At 38.3% G+C, this 23,871-nt stretch overlaps 1 protein-coding gene across 2 annotated transcripts in view; it reads left to right on the top strand.

Annotated features, from left to right (window-relative positions):
- Nucleotides 1-23,871, top strand: part of ZPLD1 (zona pellucida like domain containing 1) — a 68,208-nt gene that overhangs the window by 7,722 nt on the left and 36,615 nt on the right. The window contains exons 2-6 of one of the 2 annotated variants that reach the window (XM_039494233.1): nt 12,589-12,712; nt 13,830-14,046; nt 14,143-14,281; nt 15,984-16,164; nt 16,289-16,401. The gene's annotated coding sequence lies outside the window, so the exon portion shown is untranslated. Of the gene's footprint in view, nt 1-12,588; nt 12,713-13,829; nt 14,047-14,142; nt 14,282-15,983; nt 16,176-16,288; nt 16,402-23,871 lie in introns of both variants that reach the window. The other variant, XM_039494238.1, reaches the window with a different exon arrangement.

Raw genomic sequence — 23,871 nt, 5'->3', positions numbered from 1 at the left:
CACAAGTTACAACATGTTCTTGAGTATTGCTCTTCTGGCTTTGAGTCTTTCTGTATGTATGTGCTTCATCCTGCAGTTTCTGCCCAAGAAAGCCCAAAGATGCTATTGGATAGTAATGGTATAAATTAAACGGAGATATTTGCTTCCTCGGCGCTTCTTGCTTACTCCATGTCTCCTGACTGTAAAAGTGAATATCTTTTATTTCCTGCACACTGCTCAACTTCATATTTCATTTCATGGCCTCTGTTACAAATCTGAGCATAATAGACTGTGATGGGCTGGAGGGGGTTCTCTGAGCTGATTTCCCAGCCTTCTCTGCCTGCCACTAAATCAGTCCTGCACAGATTACTTATCCCTGAAGCTCATAAAAATATTTCTGAAGTGCAATTTTTATTTGCTTTCAGAATGGACTGGATTGCGCCAGATAACATATTTTCCAAAGATTTCCCTGGGGCAGAACCCCCCTGGGTCTCTTGCAATAATTTCATACTCTCTCACTTTCACTGCATATTCTAAACAATGTAGTATACTCAGCAGCATCAGAGTTCTTGTGCGTGCAGATGATGGAGGAGGAGCTAGGGGGAAGATGACTTTAAGACACCCTGGCACTCTCCCAACTCCCAGGACAGTTGGATGCAGGGTCAGACCCTAACATAGTTTACAAGTACTATAGCTTTAAAGTTGCTCCATATTCTGCCTGTAACAGCCCCCCAAGGGCAGCTATGCCATTTAGGGATTGCAGGAGTGCAGGCCCCTCCTGCTTCTGGCATGCTCCCTAATATGGGTGGGTGGGGCCACTCAGAGGTGACATTGAGCTTACGGTGTCAGCTCTACACCTGCAGAGGAGTCCACTGAATGGTTCAGGCTCAGGCCGACTTTTTTGTGTAGGAACCCCTCTCTTTCATTACCTCCTTCATGTAAATGTAGGGCCCAATTGTGCCCAGTTTCTCCGAGTTGTATGGAACATTCTATGCTGCACTCATTGCCATGGCATTGGAGGACACACAAAATGTGGTACCATTTTTCAAAAGCACCAAGTGACTTAGGAACCTATTTTAAGACATGATTTTGGGAGTTAGGCCCCAAGTCGCTTTTGAAAATGAGATTTAGGGTCCTAAGTCACTTATGCACTTCTGATCATTTTACCCAAGGAGACTAATGGCTATCAAATAGGATTCCTTTCCAAACCTCTGCACTGGGTAAAATTACATGCAAGCTAATGTTGTTGTTGTTTGTTTAATTATTTGTGGTCATGGACCAGGATCAAATTGTGTTATGTGCTGTACAAACACAGAACAAAATGACAGTCTCAACCCCATAGCACTAGCAATCTAAGTATTGTCTTCTAAGGGTTTTGCGGCGCTCACAATTTGATTGCTAGTCTCGCAATATGTGGTGTTTTTCCAGGAGCTGAAGTGTTAAGGGAGGCTGTTATTATTTCATGCAACTCTGGGCTTTCTTTTCTTTTCTTTTCTTTTTCTTTTTTTTTTTTAGTTTCTAGTCTTCACGGTTATGGAGTAAAGCTTGAAAATATGATCCCTAACGGATCAAACCTCAGAGGTAAATAAAAAGAGCCCTGGATTTATTATTTTGTAAATCTCACCATTTTAAAGCCAATCTCATAATTTTTGTGTCTTGACTCTCGAATTTTGAATGGTTGGTGTTGGCAATGCTATGAAAGGTGCAAATCAGACTTATGGTCGAGAGAATCTGCCCCACTATGTAGTTGACACTAATGCTCAGGGATTCCTGTTTCCTTTCAGACCATCCCCAGACTTGCATTCCAGAATCTCCAGTCCCATACTAATGTATATCCCTCTAGGAACACAATCCTCTTTCTTCAGTTCCACGCCTCATACTATACCCCAAAAATCTGCTTCTCATCATTTCTGATCCATTTGAGTTAGGCAACTAGTATATCAACTAATATTATGCTCACCACTGCTTGTTTTCTCTTCACAGTTAATTTTAAAATTGCTGCTTGCTATGCTGCACTAAGTAGAATGACTGGTTCTGCTGTTGGGTCAAATAGGATGTATTTACAGATTCGTTTAAATGAAACTCTATGCTCTGAAATGCTGTCACATTTTTTTAGTGCATCGAAGTTGTCTTGTCTAATCACCAGTCTCAAAAGTGTACTTAGGCTTCAGTAATTCTTAATAAATCTAGCACGATAACATACTATGCCCAGAAATTGGTTCATGTCTTACTATATATAGAGCTAAGTCTTTCAGCTTCATTAATTTCTTTCTCTTTCATAGACTCTGGACAAACATCCTTACTGGATAATGCATATCCTTTGCAGTCTTCCTCCCCACCCCCCATTAATTTAGTTTTCTTTAAGAATTCTGTTATGATTTTAAAAAATCAGATACTTCTCTTGAGGCTCTATTGTGGTTTTCTTTCTTTCTTTATATTGTTCCAGAATATCACCACTATAATTAAATGCCTTCACTACAAATTGTATCACCTGTCTGATTACATCTTGGAAAAATTCTACTGCAGAGGAAAATAAAAATGATTTAGGAAGGAAAGATGGTGTGTGGGACTGGGATTTAGGAGGTTGGAGTTCAGTTTTCAGTTCTGCCACAGACTCCCTGTGTGATTTTTGAGTAGGTCGCTTTATCCCTTGGTGGCTCAATTAATCACCTATGAAATGTAGAGAACGTATAGTCTCACTCTTAGTCTGTTTTGTCCATTTAGACTGCAAGCTCTTAGGTGCAGGGACTCTCTCTTACTATATGTTTGTATAGTGTCTATCTAGGACAATGGGGCCCAGATCTAGGCTGGAGTTGCTAGAGGATTTCCTAATACAAATAAGCCCAATATGAACAGATTAAATAAATACTGAGCTGGAGTCCTCTTCTGGTTCTAATTAATGACTATCTTTGAGATGCAACTTAGAAAATGTTTCGTTTCCATTTACCATCTATAAACTCTCATTCATTGTATTTGTAGAGGTGGGTGAATACTATGCAAAATTGTTCATGAGCACTTATTCATATGTGTAAATTCATTGGCTTTGCATACACACATGACCATAACATGACCTTTTAAAGCTATTTTCTTGTAGTTGTGATCAAAGAAGATAGAAATAGGCAGAAGTTTAAAAGGAAAAAATAGGAATAGGCAGTGTCCTTTAAAATACAAGATTATTTTTAAATGTTTTGGGAAAATTGAGTTGTACACGTGTGACTCCCTGTACCCCATGTTCACCCCTGTTATATGGTTATGATATAGTTTGTGAAAAGCATGCCTTTGTGACATATCATTTGAAAACTCATAATCTGCTGAATATTCATATCCTGTTGAAATGTGTGTAAATTGACACTGCCTGTCAAATTATGAGATTTTGTTATATGATTGCTAATGAAATATGCTGTAGTTCTGGGTGGACTAGATGGACCATGGGTCTGATCCCTTGGAGCAACAATTATGTTGCTAATCAGACTTCACATAGCTTTTCAACTAGGCAATAATTTTATTTTCTTGGGACCCTTCCCTTATTTTTAGTTCAATTCAGTTTTAGTTTCTCTTGGTTGCTGTTGTAAAGTTGTCCTGAAAAGAAATGATGAGGTCAGACAGCTTGTTACATTAACAGAAACATTCATTTAAAAGTCTTCTTCAGGTGGAGCACATAGATCTGCTCTATCCAGGGATAGTATTAATCCTTTGCAGATCTTTCTAGTCAACCAAAATTGAAGCATTTGATTGACATCTTGCTTAGGCAGAATGCTGGTATATCTTGAGCCTGCAGAGATGATTCCTCAGCTCAGGGGTAAGGCACTTTGAGGAAATGTTAGTTTTGACTTCATTGTTAAGGTTGCACTCAGGCTTTCATTACAAGCCTTCTTTTAACTGGCTCCCTTAAGGACTTGTAGGTAGGGTAACTAAATATCCCAATTAATATCAGGACTGTCCCGATATTAGGGGCTTTGTCTTATATAGGCACCTATTTTCTCCCCCACCCCGTCCCCAGCCACCATTATCCTCCCCTGTCCCAATTTTTCACACTTGCTGTCTGGCCACCCTAGTTGCAGGTAAATTTACCAAATGGGCTATGAATTCGCTGGAAAAAAGGTATGTTTTTTACCTTAAGAGAGCTAACTTGGGATAGCTTTCTCAATGCAAAATACTAATGGAGACAAGGCACAGGTGGTATTTATTTCATTGTAGGTAGCTGAGGTAAATTCCAGGGGGGAGGGGGAGTACAGTGATGATCTCGACTAGTTACACTGAAGTAAAAACTACCCGTATCCCCTAGGATTTTGTATCCGGACAGCTATCTCCAGATAAAAACACACCTTTTTTTTTTGCAGCGAATACATGATAATAATCATTGGCTCCCTCTCACTAAAGAATTGGCAGTGTAAACTTGGGTTACTTAAGTATGATGAAGGTACTTCAATGTTAAGCAGCAACCTTAACTTCAGCTAAACAACATATTTCCTCTGTCATAAACAGAGGACTTCAGTTCCCAATTTTTTAATTAGCAATAAGTTCATTTAAAAAAAAAATATTTAAAAAAAAAACCTCCTCATGCTGCCCAAATTAATTAATTAATAATAAAATAAACTCACTTTCATCTCAGAAGGGGTCAGGACCACTACTATCATCTAGTCTGACTGACCTGCTGCACAATCTCACCCACACAATCTCACACCACCTAACCTACCCAAACTGTACCCTATCCTATGTTGAAGTCCTCAAATTGTGGTTTGAAGACCTCATTGATAGAGATGCAGCACAGAGCACAGAGATTCCGTGAGACAGTGAGAGTGACAGTGAGGAGCTGAGCAGTGAGTGAGCCACTCACCTGCCCTGGTCCCTGTGCTGTGCTGTCCTGTCACCCCACCTTCTTTGCTGTCACTCTCTTGTGTTTTTTTGTCTTGTCTGGGTGCTTATCTGCTTGCTGGGCTGCCTGGTCTGACTGTCGCTGCTGTCTCTGATTGCTACCCTCTCTTGCTGAAAATGAAATGTGGTTTCTGGAGCTGAATTCTGATTAAAGAGCTTTGACTGAATAAATAAATAAATATGAAAGTGGACTGGAAATGGGAAGAAATGGCTCAGATAGAAGAGCTGGAGATGAGAGAGGATCTGTGTTTCATTTTTCATTTTTTTATTTTATATTTTTTTTTTATCACTAATCTAATTGAATCATAATGTTTCATTTTCATATAAATTTTTTTTTGTTGATTTTTCTTACTACTTCTTCTTGTTACTGTTATATGATATCTACTTCAGCTTTCTCTCTTTCTCTTCTTTTCATGAATGTAGTAAGCCTATTTCCTTGTTTTTTCATATGCTTATTTGATTTCTTTAAATGGTGCCTAAAACATGCTAGGATTTTTAGAGGATGGCAGAAAAGGAAGTCCCTGCCCTAAGAGCTTGTGATCTGACATTCAGACACAATCCAGTGAATGAGAGCAACAGGCATTGCGGTGGGCATAGGATGTAGAAGGAAAAGGTTTAGAAAGCTTAGGCTGTGCAGTTACTTGATATGCACAATGGATTGTTCTATTAAAAATACAAAGAGCTCAGTTCTGCCTCTTCCAGGGAGGAGATTTCTAGGGGGAACTAAATAGGCAGATGCCTTTACCACAGCCATGGCCAGTATTTCCCTCAGCTGCTCTCCTGCTAACACTTGCTGGCATGCAACGACCAGGCCCTTGCCTCCTGCCAACCATCAAAACATGTAATCCCAGAGGACTTAACCCATTGCTCCCCTAGTGTCTGGTGAAGCTAAATGATGGCTGATTCCTGCATAGGTGTGACAAAGGTAGATAGGAGAGAAGGAACTGCATAATTTGGCCTAAAGAGCAGAAAGAAAAGACTCCCTCAGGAAGACGTAGGGGTAAAAAAATGAAAGTGCTGATATACTTTAAAATACGACAGTGAATTTCCAAAATTTTTTAAAAAAATTAGTGCCCTAAGTTAGTTCTTTTTCCCTATAGGAGATAAATGGCTCCCAAAGAAAAACATTTTTGCTTGAATTTTGCAGTTAACAAACACAAATCATGTCCAGCTCTGAGGTGAGCCAGAACATGGGATGAGCACAGCTTTAAAGAAAATAAAAATAAAAAAGGTAGGAGGGTGTGGGTGTGTGTGCGTACGTTTAGAGCATAAAGAAGTGAGACAATGGAATAGCAGACAGAGAGCTGGTACCAAACAGGCAGATTCACAGGAAAGGGCAAGCCATCGGCAGATGAGATGAAAACACTTCAAGATCCAAAAGTGACAGCATAGCATTTTAATGCTTACTTTGCAGTTTCAAACCGCAAATAAAATCTCTAGAGAGACAAACTGGCAAAGGGGAAAATGTAACTCTTAGAGTCCTGGATCTAGAATGTCATCTCCAACACAGAAAGGGGAGAGGAATGGAGAGGCTGGGAAGTGCTATATCAGGGGTAGGCAACCTATGGCACTCACGCCAAGGGTGGCACGCGAGCTGATTTTCAGTGGCACTCACGCTGCCTGGGTCCTGGCCACCAGTCCGGGGGGTTCTGCATTTTAATTTAATTGTAAATGAAGCTTCTTAAACATTTTAAAAACCATATTTACTTTACATACAACAATAGTTTAGTTATATATTATAGACTTATATAAAGAGACCTTCTAAAAACGTTAAAATATATTACTGGCAAGCAAAACCTTAAATTAGGGTGAATAAATGAAGACTCGGCACATCACTTCTGAAAGGTTGCCGACCCCTGTGCTATGTGGTTCACCTTGAGGCGATCCCAGGAAATGTGTTCTCAGGTGGGAGGAATTTGGAGGCTATGAAGTAGAAAGAACAACAATTTCTCAGACTCTGTGGGGAATCCCCACATAGTGCATGATAGGTCCCTGTGATACGGTTATGACCTCTCTCTTCCCTCTGCTGACATGGCTTCATCGGATGGTATATTGGAGGACTGTCTCCTTGCCAAGACATGAAGGAGAGAATATACCCATATGCTTAATTTGCTAAAGTGAAGTATCAGAGTGGTAGCCATGTTAATCTGTATAACATTCAAAAACCAGTCGGAGAACACTTCAGCCTCCCTGGTCACTCGATTACAGACCTCAGAGTTGCAGTACTCCAACAAAAAAACTTCAAAAACAGACTCCAATGAGAGACTTCAGAATTGGAATTAATTTACAAACTGGACACCATTAAATTAGGCTTAAATAAGGACTGGGAGTGGATGGGTCATTACACAAAGTAAAACCTATTTCCCCATGCTATTTTTCCCCCCTACTGTTACTTACACCTTCTTGTCAACTGTTGGAAATGGGCCATCCTGATTATCACTACAAAAGTTTTTTTTCTCCTGCTGATAATAGCCCACCTTAACTGATTACTCTCATTATAGTTAGTATGGCAACACCCATTTTTCCTCTGTGTATATGTATCTTCCTACTGTATTTTCCACTGCATGCACCCGATGAGGTAGGTTTTAGCCCACGAAAGCTTATGCTCAATTCGTTAGTCTCTAAGGGGCCACAAGTACTCCACTTTAAAAACAAGAATGAGCAGTGCTAGCTGGTTTGTTTTCTGCCAGAGATAACCAAGTTCCGAGTTGAATAATAATCTCTCAGTATTGTACTGAAGTTGGCCTGGTTGGTTTATAAAGTATCCAAAGGTACTTTCATCACAAGTAATAGCATTAGAGGCCCTTTCAGGGACTAAAACACCAGATGTAATTGATTTGGTGATGATCTTGCTGTTTCTTAGGCAAATGCTTTCTGTTGTGCGGCTGTAACAGTTTCAAGCTGATGAAACGACAACAGAAAACACACAGGGAAATTGGTCACCCTGCCAAAGACAGCTGGGCATAGTTCCCTCTTCACAACAACTACTAAAAAGAGGGAATTAATTGAGTGTTGTAATAACTCACCATCCTTCCAGTGCAGAGGATGTTGCCTTTGGGACTGTGCTGCACTCCTGGCTCCTGATTGGGTGTGGGAGTGGGCAACAGACCAGGGACCCGTTCCTGTATTGCGTTGTCACTAGATCTCCAGGCCAGTCTTATGTTCTCATTTTGATAGCTATGTTTAGGTGTCAGCTTTTCATTTGCTTCAAGGGTTCTTTAGATCCAGTGGATGATTTTTTTTCCAACCTAACTATTGCGAAAAACCCCTTAGAAATACCACTGTATGCAATATTAGTATTGTGCTGCATTCAGTGCCTTGTACAAATGCTGGAGTCCATTTTGGTGCATGGCTTGTGGTGCTTGGAGGCAGAGGGATGCTCCAGTTATGCCATGTGCTTGAGAATATTCTAAGCCCAGTGAAATTGGTGCACCCTTGGCAAATGATGATTTGGGAGCTCATTATCTCTTTTGAAAAACTCATTTTCCAGCCTACTGATTAAGGTTATGAGAGCCTAGTTTCAATATGCCTCCTGCTCAGTTTTTAATTCCCTGGCTGACAGAAAAGAAAATTCTAGCCAATTGTCAGGACAGTTTATATTATTCTTTTGTCTGGATGGCACATTGATCCTTGAATGTGCCTTCTTGAAAAATGAGTTTGTCTAAAATCCAGCTTGCAAAGGGGAGGTATAAAGGTACATAGAGTTTTCCTCTCACTGGGGACCTTTCTGTTGTTCTGTATTTTGGTACAGAGTATAATTTAGAGTTATAATCTAAAGATCAAGCCTCTTGCATGGGAGAATCTGAATTTTCTGTTTTATTGTGCTTGATAGGGTATTCCCTGATTGATTGATTTTTATGAATGTGAACTTCCCCAATAAGATTGTTTTAGTAACTAACATGACCACGTTCCAAGACCCTCATTCAATTTTCACTCTGTGTTCACTCATTACTTACCTAGGAAAGTTCCAGAGAAGCGGGTTGCAATCTGAGTAAATACTGAAGATTAGGGGATTGTCCATATAGGAAAATTTTACCAGTTAGACAACTATAAATAGTAGTATAACTCCTCTTATGAACCACATTCTAGAATAAGAGTGTTTTTCTTCAACTGATCTTAAACCCCTTTTACATGTCAGAGACATAAGCTAAACTAGAAGAGGGGTCTCTTATACCAAAATAAGAGTGTTCATATGGGGCGTTCTATGATATCACCATAGAGTATGCATTTAAAGCTCTATCTTATGCCAGTATATCTTTCCCATGTAGACAAGCACTAGATTGCGCAACTGTTATTTGCATGATGATCGCTGATTCATGCAAGTAATCCACTTATTTCTGTTCTATTCAGTTCTTGTAGCACCGATCACTGTAGCATCTGGGAAGGTGTGTATGTAACTTCTCACCGGTGTGAATAAGGATTGAATATCTGAGTAAAAGCTAAATAAAGGCATCAGGATTTGTTCCCCAAATAATGGAAGATGCAGGCATATTTCTTTGTAATGCAAGCTAAACTACCCATAGTTTTCAACCAAATAATTATTGCTTCACTCACCCTACATTCTAAAAATGAACAGACTCCCAATCATATGAATGAGATAATCTTTCAGCAACTTAACGCTAAACTCCAGAAAAGGTGAAATCAGAAAAGCACTTAGGGCCATCACAGAGCGGCTATTTTACTCTTTCTCAGAAATACAAGATTTACTATTCAGCACCTGCAGGTGTGTAGGGAACTATTTGAATGGGAGACTCTGTCCACTCCTCTAAGTACTTAATGGGTCGCTTATTTCTTCTTGCCAAAGAGAGACTGGTGATGCCTGTGCTTTGTTGAAGTAGCTAATGGCAGAGGGAGGGGAAGGGCACTACTATTAAGCAACAGAGAACTAGCTTAGTGTCACTTTCCAGAATTAAAAGGCCCCCACTACACAACCTCCTAAAATTCTTATAGGTCTCCACAGAGGAAGAAAAATGCACTGAGTTAATGAAAGATGTAAATATAACACAATTAACAGGGAGAAAGTGTAGGATAATGGTTAGAGTAGGGGTTGGGAATTGTCCGTATTAGTAAACAGGACTCTTGCTTGATTAATAACTGAAGGATAGATTGTTTAGTGTTAACTTCATTTCAGTAATGTATAATTTTGTCTGTAGGACTAAATGTGATGGCAAATGTTTTGTTGAAAATTAATTAAAAAAATCAGAGATGATCCCAAAGCAAAACACTAGGTGTCAATATCCCTGAACTGAGAGGAAATGCAGATCCAGATCTGTATTTTGCAGCTGGCATTTATTACTATAATGGGCCAAATCAAAAGCCTGGGTCCTTCCAAATGAGCTGAAGCTGATATCAAAGTCTAGATTCAAAATTGGATATCCATTGCTATAAAATATAATAAAGAGAATATTTTAAAATGAAGAGGAGTTTTAACACAAGAAATTCACTGCTCTGCTGTTCCAAAGCACACGTATCTAGTCACTGCAAGGTATTTGTATAATCAGGGAAAAACTGGGAGTAGCCTGGTGCAGAAACACTCACAGATTTTAGTTTCAGTTAGCAATTGGTGACAATGTTCCCTTCACATCAAATTTGCCTTGCAAATAGTAACAGCATTCTAACCCTGTGATGGGTGTTATTAGGGTTACCATGACTTGTGCGGATTTACAGGTCCCAATCCTGCAGTCTTTATTCAGACAAAACTCCAAATGATGTCAGGACTGTAAGTAACCTTTCTTGGGAAAACATTTGCCTTCAGTAGTTCTACATGTTTAAATTTCATTTGGGCCCAGTGTGATATCACAGTGCAAATACAATGTGATCTTCATTTTTCTCATATGTTCTCTCTGTTCTCCTAACAGGTTGCATTAGAAATATTTACATTTAAATTATTCTGGCAAGGTAGAATGTGAACTGCTTGGCTTGGAGCTAGCCAGTCTCTAATAAACCATTAAATTATTTAAAATGGGTAAATCTACTCGCTACATCCTAATAGATCATCTAAATAGACATCAAAGTTTCTAAACTGGTTTCTCTGTCTTTGTATGAAAAAACCGCTTAAAATGATTTCAGTGTTGATGGCTTTTCCCTTGCAGCTGCAGTTTTCAAAACCCTAATTGAAACTATATATGAAGGAATAATGTAAAATACTCATATACGCTCTTGGATTGTAAATTCACTATAATCTCCTGAGAAAGAGACGTAGATATTCCTGTGAGTAGCTCAAAGTGTACTTGGTGGTCAGAAAAGCAAACAGCGTTTGGATGTATAGAGAAAAGGGTAGAAATGAACACTGGACATAATGCCTGTAAATAAATCAGCAGGGCACATCTTGGCGTGTAATACTGTTGTACTAATGACACTGTATCTCAAGAAATGTATAGAAGAGGTTCAGAGATGTGTGATTAAAACATCTGGAGGCATGGAAAGTTTTCACTATAAAAAGAAATTGAATAGATTATTGTAGGTCATTTAGTTTACAGAGGAGACAAATAAGAGGGAATATGATAGACTTGTGTATAGATACAGTGTTTGGTGTACAGAAAATAAATGAGGCCATTCCTGATTACTGTCTTCTAAAATACAAGGATAAGAACCTATCAATGAAATAGAGAGGAAAACAAAGCTGTGAGGCACTTAGCTGCACGACATCACTGAGGTTGAGTTTACCATGATTCACAAAAGGATTGGATATCTAGATGGATGACAATATCCATTGTTACACATGATGGAATGAAAAGTTATAAGATATGTAAATCACCATACATCAGGACATAATGATTAACTCCATGATTTAGGAAAATCTTCCCTTGGAGTCGTATTATTTCATAATTGTCCATTATGAATGTTCTTGGATCTTCTTCTGAAGCATCTGGTGATGGCTTTTGTCACAGACAGGATTCTGAACTACATGGACATCGGGACTGATCTGGTCTGGCAGGAATAAAGACAAATTTTGGTTGCATAATTCATTTTAAAACCATGCACAAAAATTACTGAATGAATCATCTAGGGCCCATCCAGAGACAGTATAACGTTTATTTTGAGTTTGATCAAATGACTTGTGGGAACTAAGAAAGGTTTTTTTGTTTGTTTTTTTTTACAAAATCCATCTGGTTTTGTTCTTGTGCTCAAGCAGCAAACTAGCTAAGTTGTGTGTGGTTTCAGATTTCATTGTGGAGTTCTAATGGTGACTCAGACGAGGTGATTTCAAAACTATCAAGGAGGAACACTGTATCTTGAGACCTTTGTAAGGGATGCTGATGATGGCCCATTGACTTATGAGGGAATTCAGACAAGGAAAAATATGTCATTGGTGACTGTCTTGTTTTTTTTTATGCATAACACTGGTGCTAAATGCATAATAAATAATGAGAGTTATGGCATTTGGCTAAATATTTGATATTTAGAAAATAAAAGCAAGTTATTTTAGAACGTATCATTATCATTATCATTATTACTATTATTATTATTTGCATCTACAGTTCTGAAAACCACTTTTTTTAAAAAAAATGTTATCATAGAAAAAAGTTTTACCTGCTGAGAAATCTTGGTTTTTTTAAAAAAATCATCTTGGTCCAAATCCCGAAGCTTTTACTCAAACAAAACTGCAAGAGGAGCTTAGGTTGAGAATGGACTGTGTGAGAATTTTAACATTTGTCTCATTATTAGAAAGTAATATTTTCCACTGAGCTGAGCAATCCTTTGGACCATACTTTTCCTTTCCTTCTACCTCAGCATAGCTCTTTGGCTGCCAAGGCCAAAAAGTGTATCACCGCTGGCTTGCTTTTAAAACCTCTTTCAAAAAAATCCACATGAAGAATCACCCCTCCAAATAGTAAAGGAGAAAGCTTGAAATAAGGTAGGTTATTTATTGACCATGTATAAAGTTTTCTAAACTATCAGTTCTGAGCGTCAGCAGTTCTGATTTCAAATAATGTACAAAAATGAGTAGTGAGATAGGAAAAGGCTGTGTGGAATGGATTAAATTTGAGTTTGTAATGAGTAAAGCATGTTGGAATTGTAATGAGGTACGTTTGAGAGCCAGAATAAGTAAATGTATTTTGTTTTCTCTTATGATATATGCATAGCACCGAGCACTTATATTTCCTGGCGAGAATGACTGTTTGAAATTTTGCTATAGAAAGTGCAAAAAACATTGAATATTTTACACAGCAAAATCATTTCTCTACAAATAAACAGCATAAAGTCAAAGAATCAAATGTCTAGCAAGCTCATGCTTTGTGGAAGACAGTCAGTCACTTGCTATGACCCTTAAAGCTTCTTCAAAGGAATGAAGATAATCTAGTTTTTGTTTTATTTTTCCACATTAATGAGTAAAGGGGATTCCTATTCTTTAAATGTAAAGGGTAGGTAAACACAATGTATTTAGCAGTAAAATTACTGAATGCCATTATTGATAGAGACCTGGATAATGTATCCTTTTGTTTTTATGGGTGCCCTTTAGATTGTACCTAGTACAACTCAATATTGAAGTGCCCATTTCTAAGAAGTATTGAGATTTGTTAATTGCTTTCTATAAATAACCAGATGAGTTAATTACCATTGAAACACGTTATTTTTCCTCTGCTATCTAATGTTAATGGATTTAAGGCTAAATTGTGGCCACACCAATGATGGCTGGAAAAGTGAGTGGGGAGGGCACAGGGAACCAGGCTCACCACCAGTGAAAGCGGCAGCTGTAATTTTGATAGTAGTGGATAGAGAGAGAGGTGAATTGTTTGTGCTGTTGGCAGTGTTAATGACCTATGAAGGAGTATGTCTTACCAGAAGGAAGGTCCCAAGTCTTCATAGCTGTACAGTGAAGAGAACTGGGGTACACTGCCTGGGTCTCTTCTCACTTATACTGGTACAACTACTGACTTCAGTGGAGTTACTTCTGGTTTGGTTCAGTGTGTGAGAAGAATCTGGCCTCATTGTGCCTTTCAAAGACATAATATTATACCTCTTTTGTACAGGTCAGGCTTTGAGGATCTTTCACACAGCCCATAGCACCTCATTCGTAACGGAATTATTTGCTTTGTATTGAAATGAAAAAATGAAACTACATATCTGGATCTGGCCCAGGATTTCACCGTGTTCCTATACAAAGGAAAACAGTCCAAACATCATTGGAGGTCTCTGTGAAGCTGCATTTGCTGTCAGCGGTAATGGAGAGAAACTGCAAGCAGTGTTGTAAGATGATTTTATGTTTTTAATCATCTCATTTCAAAACCAGAAACCAATATTTGTTTATAGTAATGGTGCTTTTTTTTTTTTTTTAAAAATCAGGAGATTGGCATATTGGAAATCTGTTACAGGGTAGATGATGCTGTAAACACTCTTGTCTGTGGGACTGAAATTGCACTGAAATATTCAATCGTAGATTTGCTGGATGCAGAAAGCAAACTTGTCTAAACTTTAGTAGGAGGTAAGAGATGCAAAACTCCTTGTTGCTATGTTTGTCTTCGTTTTGTATTATTAGACCAAACCTGGGCTCTTTACTGTAGGCCATACCACACTGCTGATGGCATGGAACGGACTTTACATAAGAACGGACATACTGGGTCAAACCAAAGGTCCATCTAGCCCAGTATCCCATCTTCTGACAGTGGCCAGTGCCAGGTGTCCTAGGGAGGAATGAAAAGAACAGGTAATCCTCAAGTGATCCATCCCCTGTCACCCATTCCCAGCTTCTGGCAAACAGAGGCTAGGATCAATGTCCCTGCCCATCCTGGCTAATAGCCATTGATGGACCTATCCTTCATGAACTTATCTAGTTCTTTTTTGAACCCTGTTCAAAACTTTAGTTTTTACTGAGTCTTTACCTAACCAAACTCCCATTAATATTAATGGGAGGAATTAGCCTGAATAAGGGTATATGAATTTGCCTGGGTAAAGACCCCCCCTAGTGTTTGGTCTATAATAATAAATCAGTCTTTATAATAATAAATCCTGCAGTCTTTACTTGGTCAAACTCCTGTTGAAGTCAATGAGTTTTGCCTGTTTAAGAAATGAGGAAGGCAAGATTTGGTTCTCTGTGAATCAGTAAGGGCCAGATTCTGCCTGTCTCTTATGTGAGTGCACAGTGTTGGATGACTCAGCAAGAGGAGCACAGGGACTGCTTCCTCCCAGTTCTTTGGAGGTGCACAATGTGCTGATGGAGAACAGGACAATGGCATCCCTCCACACTGACCAGTGGAGCTGGCTGGCTGTGCAGGGGTGGGGGATTCTGTACCTCACGAAGGGGCATGGCAGCGTGCACACAGCCTCTGCCTTGGGGAGGGTATTTCTTGATGTTCCTACTGGAGCATTTTGGCTAGGCACCACTCCGTACTATGGACTGTACCTACATGGCATAACTGAGTCCTTGCTATTTAAGGAGCAGTGTGATGGCTTATTTTTGCTATTGTCATTAAACACTGGTGGTATCAGAATGATAATCATGAGCAGGACATAAATGCATAACCTCAGCACAGCACGTGCCATTACTGCACTTAGGAGATGACTGCTGGAAAAAATAATGCAAATGGTGTAGGCTTGTAAACCTACTCAATACACTTCAATGTTTAGAGTGGTATCCTGAATGCAGTAATGGCAGAAGCAGGGCTTTGCTCTGTTTTTAAAAAATCAACCAACCAAAAAACAACCCACCACCCATGAAAACCCCACCTCACTCAAACATTCCCTGTAGTGCCAAGAACTGTAGGTTACCATTTCCTTACCCAATGAGTAATAATAGTGTATAGGTACGGACTGTTCCAAGTAAAACCAAAGCAGGGAGAAACCCCCTCCCCGCAAGGTGCTTTTTAAAAAAAAGTAGAATTCCAGAACTACAGAAGTAGATGTTATGAAGCAGGTTCAGTTTCTAGCAGCTTGATCTTTGCCTTTGTGCGTAGTTGGCTTTGTGTGCATTGATGTCCTGTTGGTAATTATAGTTCTGATGACACTCCGTATTCATGATGACACTCCATATCACAGTTTCATCGCAACATGAAATGTTGCTTTTTTTTAATGAGTTTAACCCAGAATTGAAAAGGCTAGACATTTCTCACAATGGGACATGGATAACCTTGCAGATTAGCTACTGATCCTATCTCAGTGCTTGTCTCTCACTCTTTCTCTTTTTTTAGGCAGACAAGGGTTTCCCTCAACAAGCTGACGACAGAATAATTTTTCCAGGTTGATTGCTCGCTCCACATGGACCTCTTGAGATAGTTCTACAGAAGAAAAATGGAGATCAAACGCCAGGGAAATGAAAAAAAAAAGAGAGAGATTCAGGATTGAAAAAGCTACCATAAAGAACCTGCTCAGGTTTCAGTCTGGTGATGAACAGACCTGTTAAGAATTCTAAGACCTGTCAAATTTTCCCATCCGAAATCCAGGCATATTTTTAAAAGAATTTTCATAATGAGTGTCTCTTTTCCCCCATCTGAAGGGTCGGAGTATTTTCTGAAAAAGTTCTGCAGGGCAGAGAAGTCAAACACTTATTCACATGCAGCAGTACAGGATAGATGGAGTACAGTTGACTTCACAGCTACAGGGGATTTGGTAAGTGCCCATCATGTAAGCCACCTAAAACTTTCTAGAATACTGGCATATTTTTTAAAAGACTGCATTCTTTGATGTTTGTTTATCATTTTATCACCTGTTAGGCAAGGCTGACCTTATTGGGAACTCTAGCGATGGAGGAGAGGGCATTACATTAGGAGCTGACTATGAGAAAGGGGAAACAAATGTAAACATTTGCCAGTGTCAGTCTGAAAAGAAACATTAATTTTTCAACTTGGATTTTATTTGATGAGATCCAGTCCAGACCCACATTGTTATCTTGATGTGAGAAGGGTCCTCTCAGCAATTCCCTTTCAACCTTGAGGTTACTGCTGCAAGTCAAACACAGTCAAACCCTCTCAAAATGATTCCATCAAGGAAACAATCTTATCTGACTTGCAGTGTCAGTCTGCCAGTTCCCACACTCCTTGCATTGACAGAGACAAACCAGCTTTGATAGGCGAGAAGTCTTATCAGGGTCCCACTGCAATTGAACAACATCAGTTCATTGATTGGAACTGACATCTTGAATTACACAGATGACTGGATATACTAATTGTACTAGCATTGTTTCTTAAAATAATAATAATGACAATATATTCTTGACCAAGAAATAGCTGGAATTTGAAATAGTCTTTCTGTTTAGCTGATTAACAGATACAGGTCAAGCTGACATGGTTATTGTAAATGTTTATATGCACTGTGAGACATACTGTTATCCTAGTCTGAGGACAACAAAAGATTGTCTAGAGGCCAAGCTTTTTGACTTTTGTGTTCTCTTGATCAAAGAATATTTTATCAGTGCATGACATTATTGTTTTCATTCAATTAGATCTTGAGCAGCATCCTTCCTCTCATTCTAGAGGTTGATTTGAATGTGTTTTCAAACCTTGTTATGAATCCAGGCTGTTTATGAAAGGGACTCAAAACAAGGTGAAAGAAATGTCCATAAATGAATTATTTTCCCATTTCAACATGGAACCCATTTGTTTTTCTTTTTTAAATAAAAATCTGGCAATATTGTGTATGTACTCTGACTGAAAAGATTTTAGCAAACTTATGGTATTCTGTGCTTTCTCAAAATGAAATACTGGAAGCAAAAATTGTGTAACCTGTAGGGATTAGATAAAGCTGTAGTGTATTGCAGCAAAAAATTTCAAGTAATTTCTTAAAACCAGGAGAGCTAAAGTGATTCTGATAGAATAAACTATTGCTAGTTTGGTGCAGGGAAGTCTTGTTTTAATGGTGACGTGGCTGCAGTATCATCTATTTGCTAGTGATATTAAACAGTTATTTACTAAAGATTTATATTTATATGGCTCTCTCCAAAAGTGTAAAAGGAGTCACTAAAATAGAATGGTATTCATTTAGATATTTATTTACCTGTGTGACTGGATGACAGGCATAAAGATATGGAGCATCTCACTGCTAGATCGCTGGTTTGAATCCAGCCCAGGGTTAGAAGCAACTATAGGTCATTAGCATCTGATGCCTTTTTGGTGGCCTCTGTAAAATGATTTGATAGTCCTTGTAAATTTCCAGGAGGACTGATGCCATCAGTCAGTTGACTTGAACATGCATTGACAATGAACTACTTCTTACCCCTACCCCTGTTCAGCATAGGATTGAGAAAGGTTTTTGGGCCTGCATGGGGAATTCTGCACAACTATGGACTGGGCTGTGCACAGAGGACTTGAGTCATTTTGTCTGCAATCTGGCCACTTTTGCAAATAATTTACTCACACAGGGCTGCCCGGGCCCCATGAGAATATAGTATTCTATAATATTCTATAATATTGCAACTTTTTCTTATGGAAGGGGCCCCCGAAATTGCTTTGCCCCAGCCCCCTGAATCCTCTGGGCGGCCCTGACTCATAGCTGAAAAGATCTTGGGCTGATTCTTATCTTATACTAGTGTAAATTAGGAACAACTCCAATGAAGTCAATAGAGTAAAACCAATGTAAACTGGCATGAGAGAAATCTGAATCAGACCTTTTATCCCTCTCAGTGGTGAATATATTTTAAAAAGTAAGAAACACTGTTTATTTTACAAATGTTCTGCTATTATTTGACACATTACAAATTCTTCTGGAATACACAATCTATAGTTAGTGCTCGTGAAAACTGTAGACTGTATTGGGCAGTCATTTTAAAAAAAAATGATCAGCTTCATGCACTTCTTTATGAATTAACAGCATATTTGTTATATAGTATATTTATTACCTGTGCTACCTGATCCCCTAGTCCCTAGGCAGGTGAAACTCCCACTGAGCTCAGCTAGAGTTCTACCCATCTAAGGATTGCAAGATGAGGTGCCAGGAATTCATACACTATTACTGATCTTAAAACAAATCTTTGCTGATTCCAGCAGGAGTTCTTCATAGGTTTCTGGGCATTACATGGCTTTATTATTCAGCATCTACATCTAACTCTTGTTGGCATCAATGTGACGAAGATCAGCCTGAGATGCATAATTCAGATGCACATCTATATTTTGAACATTTTCGCATTCAACGGTGCTTAGCGCTGGTATTTTGGTTTGACTTGTTAAGGAGATGGGGACCATTTGTACTTAAAACTACCTCTGGGTTTGGATTTTAGTTGCCCACACAGAATTCAGATCTGGGGTTGAAATCTTCTCTAACTTACCCCCAAGCCCAAACTTCAGTTTGGTTTGGCCTCCTCTTGAAATGTGATGGTTTTGTATGTTTTTAGAACTTATATTTAGTATGGTTTGAATATATTTGTAACATGATGTCCATTTCTCTGTCTCACTCCTGTGTTTTCCCTGCTTAAAAATAAAATGTTATCAGACAGAGATTGGCAAATAAATCAGAATATTGGAAACTTTTGCTTTAGTTTGTTTTACTCCAATGTGTTATTTTCAAAGAGCCAGATCCTGATGTCACTCAGGCGTTCATCCTGCAAACACAAAGTGTTTGATGGTTCAGGGTCTTAGTAGTTATCTCTTTATTAAGGCAAAACATCCATTTGATTTCAGTGGGGGTTGATTAAGGGCTCAGGATTTTGGCTGAAGGTGAATTACAAAGATGAGTTGAGAATGAAATTGTCAGATTTATATGTTGACTCATACTAAGAACTGCAAGTATACAAGGATGATCCTGGGATCAAATATTTGATGTTAAATGCAAGTATTATGCCTCACTATAGACACTCCTGCATATTCTATGCATGAAATTTGTTGCATCATCTGTACGTTCTCCTCGCCCTATTGTCAATATAATGGGATGACCCAATAACTGAGGGTGGGTAGGGATGTCAGAGAGAAATGAAGCTAGCAAAGAAGCAGATCTTAATTTACCTTTTAAAAAAAGAATATCTCTTTTTCCCTTTTGTAAAATCCCCCGGCACATGAATGCATTGATCTTCAACATAACTGATTCCCTTACTTCCATTTAAACATTATTTAACAACAAATTAAAACTTAATTATGGGCTCAGTGCTTCGAAAAGGCTGGCTAGTGGGCACGTTCAGCACATATTTGTGGGCTTAATTCGGTTTCCAGTTTAGCATTGTTTGGGGATTGCTGATCTGCAGAATTTCTCTCTGCACATCTGTGAGATTTTTCTGTTTTGTTTGATTTCAGAATTAGAACTTCATGGTATGGTTTGAAACTAGAGAAATCTAAATCTGAAAAGGAAAACAATTCTTTGTTCTTCAAAGTCTATGGATTGTTCTCCCAACATGATTGTTCTGTCCACTAGTAAACCTTATGGTTGAAGCACATCCTACAGCTTCTTTATCTCCCAGGTGGAAGTATGACCTGCCTTCCCTAAGAAGCTATCTAAAAACATATGCGTTTAATTATTGATATGCCTATATTTTAAAAAAAGGCAATTTTAAAGACCAGAATCCTGTTGTATCTGTGTCAGAAGACCCAAGGATTCAATGCACTGATGAGAAACAAGGGAAGACTTAGTATTAAAGACATGGGTAGGCTGATGATAGTGTCTGATCATTTAGTTAAAATGGGATATGTTACAATAGGGATTTGGCCTCGTAACAGGAGGAAGTTAGCCCATATTTAAAATGGCTACTGCCATCCATGTGGTGCTGCCCATTTTAATTGGTATTTGTATTTATTTTTCCACTCATATTCACTGGAATATGAATACTGGCAAAATGACCATGTAGACATATGGAATGAATAAGACTGGAAGAATTGTTCCATAATTACAACTCAAGATGTTTCACCGCATCCATCACTGATACAGACTCAAGGTTTGAAATCAGATACAGTATTTTCTTGAATAAAAGTGGTGATTTCTGTATGCTGTGATTTGTAGAGTCACATTATACGTTGTTCAATAGCATTCAGATAGCTAGTAGGCATGTGTGAAAATGCTTGCAAACTTCAAATGTTTTGTAATTTTCATCATGGATTTTTTCATGTCTGAATATTTGTGTTGGAAAAGTCATCTTCATTATTAATTCTTTTTAAAAAAACATGTTTGAGTCATCCAATGAGGGAGCATAAAACGTATCATGTGAGTTTGCTGATCTGTCATACACTGTGAATAATGATAGATTTTTCTCATGAATTATTTGGTGAATACTTAAAAATAATAAATATATTAATGGAAATCAGGATTGGCTCACAAATGAATTGTGATAAAAATATAGGGCTAAATTAGTAATGAATCTTGTTTGTAATGAAAATCCAACCAGCCCTACCAAAGAATCATGTCAGATCTTGATTTCAAGATGGAAGGATGCAAACAGACGAAAATAAGTATGATAGACATAGAGCTTATTTGTCAGCTGTAGAAGACCAGAGAGAGGGGCTCTAGCTGGATAATCCACAGACAATTATTTTGCCATAAACATCATGTTATAGACTGATTTAAACAAAATGTTTTTGTATTCAATCACAAATAATGCATTTAATTCTGGACATTTGGGAAGGTTTTCTGGCATGGCAAAACTTGGGAAAGCAGGGTCAAGGTTCCAAAAAATGGTGATAATGATGTTACTGGGAGGTTGTTGTCACCATGATCTGTTTCTTTATGATGCAAAGTGTAGAACAGTCAGAACTGCCTCTGTGCTGTGCATATAAAGAACCAACTTGATTCAGTAAAGATCACTGCTAGCTGTTTCTATATTGTGAATATTTTATTGTTTCATTAAATAGGGCCTTTAATTTGTAGGACCATTTACATTTTGAATTGATTATTGTTTAAAAGAATGGAATAAACTGCAGTTTACAAAATGACTTAATTAACCTGGCTTGATGGGTCTTTTTAAATCTCTGACTGTCCCTTTGTCCGTGTCCTTTCTATTAATGCTTGAGATATTAATCAAGTGAACGTCTGTGGGTGTTAATGGAAGTCTTGTACACAAATTTCACCTCTGCCCCTAAATCCATAGGGAAAATAGAGCCTTTCAAAGCAGAAAATACCATACTTAATACGAGGGAGAGGGCAGGGGGAAAATCATTTAGAAGTAAAATTATTAAACTGTTTAGGAACATATTTTGGTGTGTTTGGGCCACATTGTCAGTTTTCTTCACAAAGCCAAAGCATTACAGTGTTTTTATAAACAAAACACTTCAAATCATTTGAACATTAAAGATTACTTGAGAAAACCCTCAGCAGAGACACCAATGGGAAAGGAGGACTTGGAAAAATAAGTGAGAACTCAGCATGTCAGTCGAAATTGGATCAGGTTTTTCAGCTAAGGATTTCATAGCCGTTAAGAATCATATTTCCCTTATGGCATATGTCAGCATCTTTAAAGGCATAAAACTTCAAACTGTTTTTTTGACAACTGACTATATTTCTTACCTAGGCTAAGCAGCATTTTCAGGAATGTGCTGTGTGTGTTTTTCTTTTTCAAAATAGGCTCAAAGGACTTCACATAGTAGGGTTAAAAAAATTGCAAAATTATGTATACCATGATTAGATGCTCATTTTTTTCTTGTTTAAATAGAAAAAAATATTTTCTGTACCTTGAATCTAAATACTGAAACTAGACTTAACTCCCACAAAAAAAATAAAAAAATTCAGTCATGACTTGATTACAGTGTATAAATATCTTCACAATGAGAAAATACAGGATACTAAAGGGCTTTTTAATCTAGCAGAAAGAGGCATTATGAGATCTAATGGCTGGAAATTAGTCAGACAAATTAGAAATAAGCCACACGTGGTGGGGGTGATTAACCACTGGAACAAACTACCAAGGAAAAGTGATGGATTCTCTATCTCTTGAAGTCTTTCTAGAAGCTATTCTTTAGTCAAACACACATTACTGGGCTTAAAACAGGAGTAACTGGATGAAATTCTATGGCCTACGTAATTCAGGAGGTCAGACTAATGATCTAATGGTTGCTTCTGGCCTTAAAATCTATGAATCGGTATCTATCTACCATTCAGCAAATAGTCCCGGTAAAATGATGAGGTTGATAATTATAATAGTCTGGCCATATGAGGTTGTATAGGTATATAATTTTACATGGACTGTTTGGTGCTAGTGTTGGTCCATTCACCAGCTGAGTAGTCACTAGCACTTTTGTACTGGAGTATTACAATGAGTACTCTGTGTTTTAATAGGCGGTGGACATGTGATAGGGAGAGTTGGCCGTAGGTGTGCTTGCACCGTGGGAGGCTAGCTCAGACTATTTAAACAGTTTTTAATTCAAAATATGGTGTACTAAACTTGAGCCAGTGGTTGCTGAGGCTGTTCTTTTCTGTTTTGCACAGGTTTTTAATACTGCACTCATCACTTATATTATCTGCCATAAGATCTACTCCATCGCATCTTGTATATAAATATTTCCTTTGGTGTGGAATAAGTAACATAACTACTGAAGATGCAACTGATTATGTGTCTCAGCTTATACTAGTTAGGAATGCGTGCTACTTTTTTATACCTCCTTGGAGAAGAAATCCTAAACCTCAATGGAAAATTATCAAAGTCCCACCTTTAAATTGTTGTTCTAAAACTAAGATGGGTAACATGAAGCTATTGAAATTTTTTTACCCAATTTTTTGGAAAAACATAAGTTGAACAAAAAAGTAGTCAGGCCCCCAAATCAGATTGCCTGGGCATGAATATGAAATGAAGGATCCACTAGAGTATATTATACCCATAGCAATCTGAGTATGTCTGTCTTTAACATGCTAGCTAGTCAGAAATATACAGTGGAATCCTGCCAATGCTTGTTCCTGCCCCTATGAAATCTGTTGGAGTTGTCTTTGACTGCAGTTCCCAGGCCAGATCTTGTACTCTCCTTATCCATCTGTGGAAGGGACAATCCATGCATGAATCTCACCTCCACTAAATGGAAAGGGTGTGGGCTGCCTCTGCCCTCCCATACCTCCATCTTGTCCTGCACTCAATAAAAGATGACTCATGAGTGTGGAGTTCCATGAAAATCTCAGAGATGCATGCTACCCCTTAGCTCCTCACACTGGTTTTCGAAGGGTTGGTAGAGGTGGGAAGATGGG

Source organism: Mauremys reevesii, linkage group 1 (genome assembly GCF_016161935.1).
Source record: "Mauremys reevesii isolate NIE-2019 linkage group 1, ASM1616193v1, whole genome shotgun sequence".
NCBI lineage: Eukaryota > Metazoa > Chordata > Testudines > Geoemydidae > Mauremys > Mauremys reevesii.
The sequence above is the reverse complement of the archived record's forward strand: the minus strand, read 5'-3'. Positions and strand labels throughout refer to the sequence as shown.